Raw genomic sequence first — 13291 nt, forward strand, 5'->3', positions numbered from 1 at the left:
TATTGATGACTCATACCTTAGTCTAGAAGCAGGCAAAATGGGAATTGAGGAGCAAAATCCTTGGCCTTGGCTTCAGTCAGTCTTTTTACTGAAATACATCTTCTGGTCTAAAAGGTACTCTTTTTGTTTGTTCCAATTAAGTACATTTACAGAAAGAAGGTAAACCCTTAACGAATTTACAATCTTACTTTCTTCAGCTACATCCTTCCCAAGCAAATCCCATCCCCCGTCTATTATTTCACTTCATAGTTGTTGATAGAATGGTTAGGAAATGGTTAATTTTGCACAATTACATCTTCCATATGCGACTGCCATTTAGCATCCCACCCTAAGGGTGCAATCAACCAATAAAGACTTTGCTCTGATTATGTAATGCAGATATTTGATATCCCACTTGAGGCCTCTTTTGGATGTAAAGACAACTACAGCATAGTGACTTTGCAAGTAAGATGATGTAATGCTACTCTGTAAGTAACAAAACATCTGAGCATGTGCACTGTGAACCACACAATTCAAAATCCTAAGTACATTTCAGTCTGAACCATTCAGTTGCTGGAGAGCTGTGTCTCCCTTTCTTGTTTGCTCTGCAGATCTTACAAACTTTCTAAAGCCAAAACCAGAACCAATCTTCTTCAGAACTAGTCACACAAAAAAAAAAAAAAAACAGAACCGACTTCACCCTCTTCACCCTCATTTAAAGTTAATACATTCTCAAAAAAAAAAAAATCCTCTCCCAACTTGTATTTATGAGTAAGAAGATGAAAAATATTTTCTAGATAACTTTAATCAATGTATATGCCCAAAAGGCAGCTGTCAAAAGAACACACGCCAGATTTGTGCAATTCTTAAAAGTTATATGTGAAATCCAACTCATATCAATGCACCTATAGCTTAAGTGTTATGAAGGTGTTTAACTTGAGATTGACATTCAAATGTTGCAAGTGAACACACACCCAGCAGGTTCATTGTTCATCAGTGTAGAAACAGTGACAGCCTATGCCTGTCATAAGACCATGCACACATACGCATACAGTTTTTAAAAGACTGTCCCCTTATGCAGCTTTATATAAAGCAGCTTTTTTATCTCAGAGGTCAATGAAGAAGTGTTTTTTAAAAGAGAAAAAAAGGTTACTGAAAGTAAAATATTCAAATATTCACTGGAAGAATCACACAATATAATAATAAAATTCTATTATCAACTCAAACTGCTGATGAGGTTACTATGAATAGTGAGAAAGACAAAACAATGTCAGGGTCAGAAGAATTAAGACAGACGAACAAATCAAGCCCAAAGCTCTAATGGAGAGCAAAGTGAACATTCTTTTCTATTGTGAAAGAGGTGACCCTTTTCATTATCCTCAATGTCATGCAATTGACAGCAATAAACTGGCCCTATTTGAAATAAAAGATTCCTAAGATAAGTCCATGCAGAAATGCAAGACACTGACATTTTCCTTTCTAAACTCAGATTAATGCAAAGTAAAAAGCATGCATTTAACACTCTGTGTGGGCTACTTCCTGATTCCGGACCATCTCCCTTTCCCATTTACCTCCCCAGGGGAAAAAAGTGCAACCATAAGCCTTCCTGTATTCCAGTACAAATGCTAAAAACGCCTTTTAATCATTCCTTCCAAGCCACTTCATCAGACATTGGTATCTTCACGCAGTCCTCCCTCCACCTTCCAATAATTCTGTCATGGATTTTCTTCCTTTAACATGACAACGGCAAATGGGAACATCACCTGACAAAAGTTAGCCTCTTTCATTGCTTCTGGCTCCAAGATGCACTTAAAAATCAGAGATGAGCACAGAATAGCAAAAGAACAGAAAAGGCTTGTTAATGTCTAGTGAAGTAGTTAAAGTAATAAAATTTAAAAAATAAACAAATAAACCAAAACATAACTGCACAGGGTGATTGACTTGGTCTCCCTGTTCCCCTGCAGTTATGAAAAGAAACAAGTTATTATACTTGCAAAAGGATCCACAAACATGATTTCCCATCTTCCTTTTGAATTACTTAAGATACTAATGTTATTTCCTGAAGCCTGTAGGAATTCACTGCCAAAAATAGGCCACTTTCCTGCTTTTGAGAAATACCTAAAATAGAGAAGATGCTTCCAAGAAAGCATATTCTGCAATACTGAAGCAAAATTAATGAGTCAAAGTTTGGTAAACAACCCCAATTTTCTGATATCAATACACGTGGAACACATACAGGTACGGCATTTAAAGCCAAGGTACCACAAACAGCCCACAGTCACTTCTAAAGAACAACTAGCTGGAAGAAATCAAAACCCATTGGAACCATTGTCCGTAAGAGCTTCAGAAGTATCCACAACTCCTTTGTGTGCATTCACATATACAAATTATACAGAGCAGTTCCCAAAAGGTCTGAGGAATTTCAGAATTCAAACCCACTCTGGCCCTCTCTCCTGAGTGAAGCCACTGATAAGGGTTTGTACAAGCTTCTGAGCCATGAGTGTTTCTGCTACAGGGATATCTACTCCCCATCAGAACTGCTCCAAGAATGCTAGCCACCCATCACACTGGCCACTGAGCAAACTATACATAGCAACATCTTTGGGGCATGACTTGAACTGATGCAGATATACATGGATAGCTGACAAGTTAAGGCTCCAAGGCTCCACTGACATTCCCAAGCCCCAAGGTCAAAGGCATTTTGTAACTCCCAAATAAAATGTTTATTCTTGTCAAGCCCTGCATAACGTTATATCACTCTGGACACACCATAGGCTTCTAGCAAAGTAACTCCTATTTTAGTAGAGTTGGATCCATGCATACTCCTCTACTCAGCAGCAATAGGAAAGCAGACTGGTTTGTTTTATGTGAGAATAGCCTTTGCTCATCTACCATAGGGATTCTGAAATACAAGCAAATAAAATCAGAAAAATAAGGTTAACAAAAATGCAAAGCACAAAACAAAAAAAAAAAAACTAAAAAATCATGTGTCCCAAAACACAGACACCTTAGAGTACTAAAAGCCAACCTGAACCACATTCTAAGAGGTCATGCACAACTGTGTCTTAACCAACAAAACATACATTAGGGGTTCAGAAAATAATTATTCTTTTGCGATTTCTAGTCCTAGGCCTCTCTTTATCATACATGGAATACATACACTTCTCTATGTATCACTTTAAAAGTTAAAGTAAATAGTAGTGTCACCTTCCACAAAAGGTTGCAAGTACTGTCATAAGTACCATATTGCAGGAACTAGAATTGCTTTTCTCCCTCTGCTGTTGTTACTGGCCAGAGTTATGCACAAATATTAACTTATACATACAGTTATGTATTTACTGTGGAGGGGAGAGGGAAGACACATGGGGAGCAACCCAAACGTTTTTTACAAATTTACCATACTTAAATCTTTGTTCTATAGCATCACCTAAGAGTACAAAGGCCTATGACATTTTGTTGTACTACCCTTGACAGGAAAAAAAATGCTAAATTACAAAGATACACAAGAGAACAACCTGAAATCACATGCCCATTTAAGAAATCGGCTTAATTTTTTTTCCTGAGTAATAACACAGCCTGCTTACAAGTTGAATTATTAACAATTAACAAATCCACCATAGGATTTCATAGTGGAAGAAGCCACTTTACCTCAAGATTTCTCTTATAAGAAACTGCATCACTACAGGAAAGAATCTAATACATGCCTACATTTAATCAATTCTACACAGTTCATCATCACACACTTAACATACACACTTTTGTATGGACTGTAACTATCTTTTATCTAATTTATCTAAGTAATATTAATCTTTGTATTATGAGCTTCTGAGTTTACTAGCCACAGCAAACAGAAGCCAGAAATGATGCTCTGCCAGAATTCTCTAAACTAAGTTACCACAGGGAAGCAACACTGAAAGGCACAGAAACTTTATCCTTACAACTAAAAATAGGTAACTGAAGAAAACAGATCAAAAATACAGTATCCAACAACTGAAAAAAAAACACCACAAAATCAAGCAGACCATAGAGCACTGAGGCAGGTTGCAGGGAAGACTGTTTAAAGAGCATAAGATTTTTAGGTATAAAAAAGGAATTTGTCTTTTCTCTAGGCGCTGGAAGAGAATTTCCTTAAATCACTACTTTGTGCTTGAGTAGAATTTTCAAGCATGAAGCAACCTGCACCTTATTCAAGCATTCATCTTCTGAAAGACTTTCTTCGTAATAGTCCATTCTGTTGACATAACATTCAGAGACATGAGATCAATAAAAGTGTTCCCAGATAATGACACAGATTTAGTAGTGCTGAGTTTAAGGCAATGGTTCTTAATGCTGACATGTCTCAGGCAGGCTGCCACAAAAAAAAAGCCAGATTAATACCCTTTTGTATTTGTTCCCCTTCCTCACTCAAGGGTTTTGTGAATTTTTTTTTGTTGCAGACTCTGGAGCTATGGAGTGTCTGAGTCTGCTAAATACATTTCCCCAAGACCAAGAGAATTCTTGAACAGTACCTGCTATGGGCAAGACTAGCACAAAGAGCTACATGTGACTACACACTAGGAGATCATGAAATTTTGTAAATACTTTTCCAGACTAGAGAGTTGAACCACACAACTCAGTCAAATTTCCAAACTATGAATCTATCAGATAGCTCAGCAATTCTGAATCCCAAAGGGATCAATTTCTACAAGTTACACTACACCCCTAGGAACCCACAGTCTAAAACAGCCTGTATAGGATATATTCGCCTCTGAATTATTTCAATTCATATTCCTTTAACAAGTATCAAAATCACCATTAATTTCAAGTACTGTGCTTTAAACAGGGACTAGCATATGGCTACTGAAATTACAGAGAATAAGGAAAACCTTTCAAAATGTATTTTTGCCAGGAATCCTAAGGTGGGGGGAGGGAAGGGAAGGAGGAAGGGGGAGAGAGAGTGGGACATGATTTATCAAGGCAGAAAAAATGTCTTTTAATAGACAGGCTTCATAACGGAAGTGCCAGCATCCAGAAACCCAAAGAACTGCAAATGGGCCCTAGAGCATGTTTGTGTTTTACTCACCTATTGCTGGAAGCCCAACAAAAATACTTCCTCTTCTTGCAAAGTTTGCCTTCCTTAGCATCCACAGTCATTCTTCTACAACCTTACTGCCTTTCAGATAAGCTCTTTAACAGCTATATTTTCACCGAGTTAATCTGTAGGAGGCAAGAGAAGCCTACTCAAGAGAATTATAACAATGAAACATAAGACCTGCAATACTTTTTTTATGCTGGATTCTCTCTAAAAACCACTAAAAAGGAAAAGAAGTATGACAGCTTCATAATCCTCTATGTATAATGTCAACGTCTCCAGCTAATCTTCTTACAGTTTCTAAACTGCATTCAAGTCCACAGTCACCTAAGTGTGTGCCTCACAAGCTTGTGCTTTCAAAAAAGACCACAGCCTCAAGTAACTTCTGCAAAACTTTTAACCTCTAAGAAACACACTGAAAGCTAAATCCCTTCTGTGTGCTGGACTTCACACTCCAAGGCACTGGTAGAACAGCATCACCCAGCAACAACTGAAGAAACAACAGATGTGAAAGAAAAAGATGGTCAGTGATACAGAGGAACCAAAGGAACTTGCAGTAACTTGATCTACTTCTTCACCTCCATCTGCATCAAAGCTTTGAAAGAAACATCCTCCACTGACACCAGGTTCAATACATGTCTGTGCAAGAAGTTGAGTCAACTTCACTCAAACCTGTGTGGTGATTATTCAAACAAGAACTAAACTGCTCAGAAAGAGGTCTGATCACTTTGAACAAAATGACTGAATTCACAGCTTAGGTTAACACATACAAAAGATCTGAGACAGGAATTCATGTGGAGTGAAACTTGAAGCTCAAAATGTTTCTGTCAACACCATTTCCCTGAAGTTCTACAAGAACCCTGCTGTGACTGAATTTCAAAGGAGATGAATGAAGAAAAGTAGGCAACTAATTACACAGTGTTGAATATTTTTTCTGAGCGATAATGACTAAAGACCAACATTTAAAATGTGTTCTACTTCCAAGCATGTTCACAGACATGGAACTTTGTGTCTTCTGAAGTACCTCACCACAAGTGTCTTCATTATGATTACAACTCACTTGTGCTATTGCATTAATACTGAAATGGCTGTCATGCTTCCAGAAATAGCCCAAATAGGCATACTGGGGAGGCAAGGAGTAATAAATTCTCAGGGCTGTACACCACAAGCAAAACAAACCTCCAAGCCCAAACTGCTTAATAAAATACAATATTGTGCACAGTTGTGCTGTGCAAAAAAAAAAATATCTTTTCTTAAAAAATTATCTTGGTCAAATATACAAGAGGAAGCCATCTCATGAGGAAACAGGGAGCGCTTGCCAGTTCTCCTTAGGAGAGAAGTCATTAATAGTTAAAAGGTGCAGTCATCAACTTCTTAAGGCAGTGCCCGACAAAAAGGGATCTAATTATACCTAATATTTAGCTAGGAGTTTTATTTGTATTTGCAAAAAAAAGGAGAATAATAGAATCTACAAACAATAGGAGAGTTTGGGAAAATAATTCTTCCGGCTGCCAAAAAAATTAAAAACACACAGTAATGAAGATATGAATCTCTTTCCGTCCATGGTCCATAGTAAAAGACACATGAATCTAAAGAACGTTATCTTTAGAGTTTTCACTGCTTCTCTCCCTTGCCTTCCACATGGAATTTATCAGTTGTCAGTGCATTTCAGACTATCACTTAGCCATAATAACCTCTATATTTCTCTTTGTAATATTCAGAAATTAATCTATGCATAAGGATATAAAACACTAAAGTACTCTTTACTAATGAAATCTAAGAGATAGCCAATCACAATGCTAGAAATAAGAAAGTCAAATTGGACAGATTTTTTTTCAGGATGCTATCAATCCAAGAAAATAATCTAAGAGTGAGCCTTCTTCCACTGAGTTAATGTCAAAACTCCCACAGATTTCAGAGACAAGGCTGAGCATAGAGTGGAAAAAAAAAAAATCCTTGAAGTCACATGAGTTATTAAAACATAAAACATCAGATCCCAATTAGGCAAGTCATTAAAATTCAACTTGTCAATCTTGCACGTTTCAGTTCCCCAGTATTACTTGCAAAGATTTAGCAGACCACCTCCAAAAAAGCAAATGGTTTTAAGTAATGTAAACTGCTAATAAAAGCTTTGACAGTATTTGTACTTCTATAGATGTCTATTTGCAGGATATCAAAGTAACCTAACAATTCAGACCCCACAGAGAATCTGAAAAGCCTGAGATGTGACCAAGAGCCTGATTCAGCCAAGCATTTTAATATATCATTAAAATCAGGCTTATGCTGAAGTCCTTTCCTTTTTCAACAACAATACACAAGACTATGATTTAAGTGCTTTGTTGAACTGAGGCCCAAGTTCTAATTTCCTTTATTTATCTTAGATACAAAATGGCTAAAGGAAGGGGTCAAATTCTGCAATAGACAGGTTATGGGTTTAAGGACACTTGCTGCTATGAATTGCCATGGGGAAAAAAAGAGAAGTAGTTTAACAATGGAAGTAAAGGGAGGAATTCAGAGAGTTTAAGATAAAGTCTAAAAACAGCCTCAAAGTCTTTTAGCTTATTTGCCCTTCTTTTCCCTGCCTGCTACAATCTTCCACCTTTCTAGCTTCTGTTTTTTTTCAAAGTAAAATCCTGAGAGAATGTGGGCACAACTAACAATAGGTAGTGATAAGCAGAGACTAGATGAAAGCCACCACAAGCAGGCTGCAGGAAGCAGCCTTGCTTTGTCAGGGATGCACCAAATGATCCAAAGTTTCTTCAGTTGTCACAATACTTGCAAATACACCAATGCTGAACAAGTATGTCTAGTAACTAAGGAAACTGAGCTGATTTTAGGGAGCAATGGAGAATAAGACAGGCATATGTTCTTGCCCAAAGGCTTTTTTTTTTCTTTAGCGCAGGTTACCAGTGCCAGGATTCCACCTACAGATACTGGAAGGCACTGTAATCAAGCAGTAAAAGAAGGCTTCTCAGCAACACTATGTGTTGCCTCAGATATAAATATACTTTTCATGCTATAGTAACCCAAAACCCGGAATTTCAATTATATAGTTCTTCAACAGAGCTTGGAATAGTACTTTTTTTAAGTTGTACTTTTACTAAGTTGTTATAATACAAGAGAAGGAAGTCAGGCCATTACACACTTAGCTGATGCTCTTTGATAAAGCTGTTTTGCAGAAGGTCACAGATGTGTATTTTTGTATCGCAAAGGAGAATTAATTAAGAAACTAGAAGTTCATACTTTGGTCATCCCCAGATACAAACACAGACTTAAAAACTGGAGGACTTGCATTCCCTATTCCCAGCTCTAGCCTGCCCCCAGACTTCCAATAAATTTATTGCTACCACTACCTCAGCTGCGTTCCTCAGCAGAACTGGGCTGGAAGGATGGATTTTTGATTACCAGCTCTTGAGAAGTCCTCCCCTTCAAAGCTGTTTATGGTCTACAACAACTGTTTCAATGTGGGTGGACAAAACTGCAGATTTTCATATTGAGACAGACTAGAGAGACAGGTTCTGCGCAGGTGAAGGGGAAGATGCAATAAAATACCCCACAATTGCAAAGGGAACCAACTAAAATACAAAAACAGCAGTTTTCACTGTATTTACTGTAAGCATTTGTATGCTTGTACAAACACGTAAAAAGAAATGCATGCACATTTAATTCCCACATACATTCCACAGATCTACTTACCTGACTCCCCCCCCCCTTCAAATCTTAACTGGATGCAGCATCCTCCACAGCCTACTCTAAGACAGTATCTTTGCACCTCCAGTTGTCCTTTCTTCTAAAACAGAGTCCAGCAGAAAGGGTGAGTTTGTAGCTGAAGATGAAGTCAACTTAATGTTGCTTTTACCAAGATCACCTCGATGAGTTTTTATGTAATTCAAATAATCTACACTTGCATAATGCTTTTGAGAAAAACTATACAAAATGTTAGTTCCCCAAAACACAGGAAATAAAATATACCGGTCTATCCATTGGTATATTCATATAATTATTTCTGAAACCATGTTGGAAGGGTCAAGATACAGGTACTGCACTACTAAAGAGATCTGGAAGTTTTGTAATCAAGCATACAAATCTGAACTTCCTCAGAAACTTACAAGTGGGATCATGTGTACACACAAGTAGCACACTTCTGAGTAAGTCTTTACCCAACCACAGTGCAAAGGGCTGGCTGAAATTTTCCAACTAAAAACTAAGTATTTTTTTCAGGCTCCATTCAAGGTAAATATGTGCAAGGAATCTAAGAGAGTCTGTCTTTTCAATGAAAAGCAAACATTTTAATTGTAATTTATCTTCATATCTACAGACAACATCCCCCAAATAAACTGGCTTATGTTAGAATTATATTCAAGTATACTAACACACACAAAAAGGAAGCACTAGGACAGCTTAAGCCATACCAAAGTTTACCTGAAGACTAAAATTCAAATGCTGCAAATAAATGAAATGTGGATGCACCTACTTTAACAGAGCTGCACAAAATAGTGTAGAATGCCTTTCAACTGTCTCATTAATTTAACCCTTAGTGGGATTTCAACAAGTTCTGTGCCTATTTCAAGTATTTCTTCTTTGTGTTCTCAATGTTTATTGAGGGTGTACACTGAAGGACAGGGAATACAAGAGATAGATTTTCAGCTCTTCAATCTAAATCCTATTTTGGCTTCCTGCCTCTTTTCTAAATATTAAAACAAAAGACTCATTTATTTAAGACCTTCTTACTAAAAATAGTTGTTGGGACTGCTTAATTGTGTTAGCTGAAGCACAAACATACGAAAAGGAAAGGGTTTTGTTGGAAAAACACTGAAGAGAAAAAAAAAAAAAAAATCAGATTTCATCTGGCCTTCCCATCATCACTTAAGAGAATTGTTTTGTAGTTACATCATCAGGAAATAAAATACTACCCTCTGAGGACCCCAACTCTTTACAGAAAGAAAAAAAAAAAGAAGGCTCAAAGTTCATATCACCCTCAGAGGGGCACAGCTAAATTCACAGCTTTTGTCATATAAAATAAAAAAAGTCAGAAAAAACCTCCCTTAGAACAGCTAATTACAGGAGATGACCTGGAATTTAATTTTTCCCTTCTCAAATTCTAGGCTGTGAGACTAAGTGGAAAACATGATAACTAATCAGCTAACAACTTCTAACAACTCCATTATCAATAAAAGGAGCTGCCCTAACCCAAACCTTCCACACGTTCTTCTTGGCCATGAACTAGTAGACAAATATTTCACACAGCCCCGAGCGTCAGCTGGAGCCAGAACACATTAATGAGCTTTTTAAGTTCTGGCTATCACTAAAGTACACCAGTCATACCCGACGAGTCTGCACAACACGGAGCGCCTTATATGGCTAGGCAATGACGTAATGCTCCATAGGCTTGGGGCATGCAAAGAGCCTATCTCTCATTGTTTAGTGGGACTGCTGGAATGCTCACAGCTCTGATGCTACAGCTCAACGCCTCGCTCGCACCATGGAGCAATAGCTGACCCAGGATTTCTATAGTCCAGGAGTGCAAGGTAAGGGAGAGGGTGGGAAGCAAACTTCTTCTGGCAAGCACTGACGCTTCTTGCTTTTTCGTATCGAGATACTTCTTCTTCTAAAAAGTCACTTCGAAAAAAGGGGTGAGGACTGATAAAGAATGAAATACCCCCAAAACAGCACCGGGAGATCTAGAAGATATCTGGTTACTTGGAAGTAGGATGACTATTTCAATCGGTAAAGCTGCATTTTAAACAATTCCTACGGAGCCAAAGGATAAGGAATTAGTGTTAAAGGAAGACGTAGTTATGAATTACACACACTTTTCCAATGGCTGGATAAAATCATGACTGCATTTAAAGCTGTGGAAAGAGTCCAACAGTATTGTAATATATTAGGTAGAGCTACTGCCTTTTTTTATGCTGCATTTATATGCATATGCTATATATTAGCAGACATGTATGCACAGATGCCTCTAAGCATTTATATACTTAAGAACAACTTTGACTACAGAGGGATGTATAAATTGCACAAACATTACTCTGCAATAAGATTATGCTATGTCTGAAAGAAACAACTAGTTTGATTACTAACAAACTTCAGCTCCCACACACTGCTTCCCTCTTCTGTATCTTGTGTGCAAGTGTCAAATCACAAGAGGACAGAACTGTCAGATTTTGAGGAAAAAAAAAAACTTTAAATCCTTGTCAAACAAATGATGAGGCTTTCAAAATCAGAAAACCCACTGCTCTCCTTGAGGCTTATTTTACAAGTTGCTGAACAGTATTGCAGTTACTGCAATACAGAGAAAAGAGTTTTGATGAGGCACTAGGCAACTTGAAAGATTAGACCTTAGTGTGCTTATAATTCACATCTGTGTAGTACACAAAATTACACTGTCCTCTCTGCTGATTAAAGACCAAAACCTGTCAAATCCCCATTTATAGGAACAACTGCAATTAAGTCAATTGTACTGTCCTACTTACAAATTCAAATTACTAAGCACTCTTCTCCAGTCTTAATGTGCAACTGAAAATGTTAGAGAGACTCCTTAAGACCTTTAAAAAATTCTTCTTAAAAGTAAACCATGGTTTTGTCGTAGGTTTTCATTTTCCTTAATGCAAAATTAAATCAGCATCAAATGTTAGGACACCAGAAAGAGTTTTTGTCTTCCTTCATTTGGTGTTTTAAATCCCGCAAAATCCTTGTTCAGGTATATATTTAGAAAAAATCAAAGCTGATACAATCACATGCACTGCTGTACTAGCAAGCATATATGGATTCAGAGACTCAGTCAAAATATCATGTGTGAATATTTTCATTACTTTTTTTTTAAAAAACAAGAAAATATTACGTAGTTATTTTCCACATACTTCTAAAAATGTAAATATATAGAGACACATTTAATTTCAAAGATCATTCAGGTATTTCTGTATTATTAACCTTGGCATTTAGGTAAAGGTCACATCCATGTTTCCAAGATAATCACTGCTGTTGCAAGCAAAGCTTACACCCCTGTTGATGCCTTGAGTCTGCCTAGCTACAAAACCAGGGAAGAGGGCACAGAATATTATATAGAGAATGAAAAGAATCCTAGCAACCAGAACAAATTTAAGTTTACTGTAGAAAACCAAAATCTCAGATCAGTATCCTAAGTTCCTTACTACATCTTTTGCTCACTCTTCTGTCATATCTGAAGACTTGCAATCTATGTCCTAGCATACTTAGATCTCTTCACTGATAAATGATTACTTTAGTTTCTACCTATCCTATATCCAGTGGATTTAATGCCTAATAAATAGTCAAGTTGTAAAGTGTAAGTTAGCTACATTATGAAAACATAGGTTATGAACTAAAGTAACATACTTTAAAGAATGTGTCTGAGTAGAAAGGATTAGCTGAAGTCAAAGGACTACAATATGATAAAAAAATCATACAAATGCAACACATGCAATAAACATCAACACTTGATATAGGCAATAATTAGAAAAAGAAAAAAGCCTACACGTAGGTAAGAAACTATTTCAGCTCCTCTAAATCCAGAGGAGGGTAACATTTATCATTAACTACTGCTTTAGCGATTTCCACAGTACCATCTGTGCTGTGAATGCTGCTAGCCTAATATGAAACATAACATCTATCAAAAGCCGTAAGAACTCTATTTGCCACAGTTCGTCTTTCTTAGATCAAAAGGGAAAATATTCTTCACTTAATACCTAGAGAACCTATTTTCCTCTCATTTATACTAACCGGTAAAAGAATTTCACAATAATTAAACTGAATTATAATGTCTCACTATTGTTGTATACCACCACACCATCCCACCCCAGTATTACACTCTTTTATCAGATTTCTTAATACATATTGAGAGTCTCTAATTTCAAGCAATTAAAACATTACCTTGAATCACCTAACAGTAAAAGGAGGCAGCAAAGGAAAAGAATTATCACATAATTCAGTCTTCAACAACTGTATTTCTTCACTTGTATTTCTTTTTTTAGTAATTTTTAACAACATTCAGTGTAAAGAGAAAGCATTTTTAAGAGCAAGTATATCCTCCAGAAATGAAAGTCAACTTCCTATCAAACTGCACTGACTGTTCCTTCCCCGCCATTTCCCTTCCCTCTACTGACAAACATCATGTACTGCTGACAGCGGAATTTTTAGATATTTGATCCAGAAGAACAAGGGATATAACTCACAATTATTTTATCTTCCCTGTCAATACTAATAAAATCAAGTAGTGTTTAC

At 36.9% G+C, this 13291-nt stretch overlaps 2 protein-coding genes across 6 annotated transcripts in view; one reads left to right on the forward strand and one right to left on the reverse strand.

Annotated features, from left to right (window-relative positions):
* CMSS1 (cms1 ribosomal small subunit homolog) overlaps window positions 1-13291 on the reverse strand; it is a 250363-nt gene that overhangs the window by 204123 nt on the left and 32949 nt on the right. The gene's annotated exons all lie outside the window — the stretch shown is intronic.
* Window positions 1-13291, forward strand: part of FILIP1L (filamin A interacting protein 1 like) — a 206739-nt gene that overhangs the window by 163719 nt on the left and 29729 nt on the right. Inside the window, exon 1 of one of the 5 annotated variants that reach the window (XM_057413067.1) lies at window positions 10420-10578. The exons of the other annotated variants lie outside the window; for them this stretch is intronic. The gene's annotated coding sequence lies outside the window, so the exon portion shown is untranslated. Of the gene's footprint in view, window positions 1-10419; window positions 10579-13291 lie in introns of those variants that run through there. 5 annotated transcript variants of the gene reach the window in all.

The sequence above is a fragment of the Pezoporus wallicus genome, unplaced genomic scaffold (assembly GCF_028554395.1).
Source record: "Pezoporus wallicus isolate ANWC-B61680 ecotype Strahan unplaced genomic scaffold, APGP_CSIRO_Pwel_v1 contig_6484, whole genome shotgun sequence".
In the NCBI taxonomy this organism is placed as follows: domain Eukaryota; kingdom Metazoa; phylum Chordata; class Aves; order Psittaciformes; family Psittacidae; genus Pezoporus; species Pezoporus wallicus.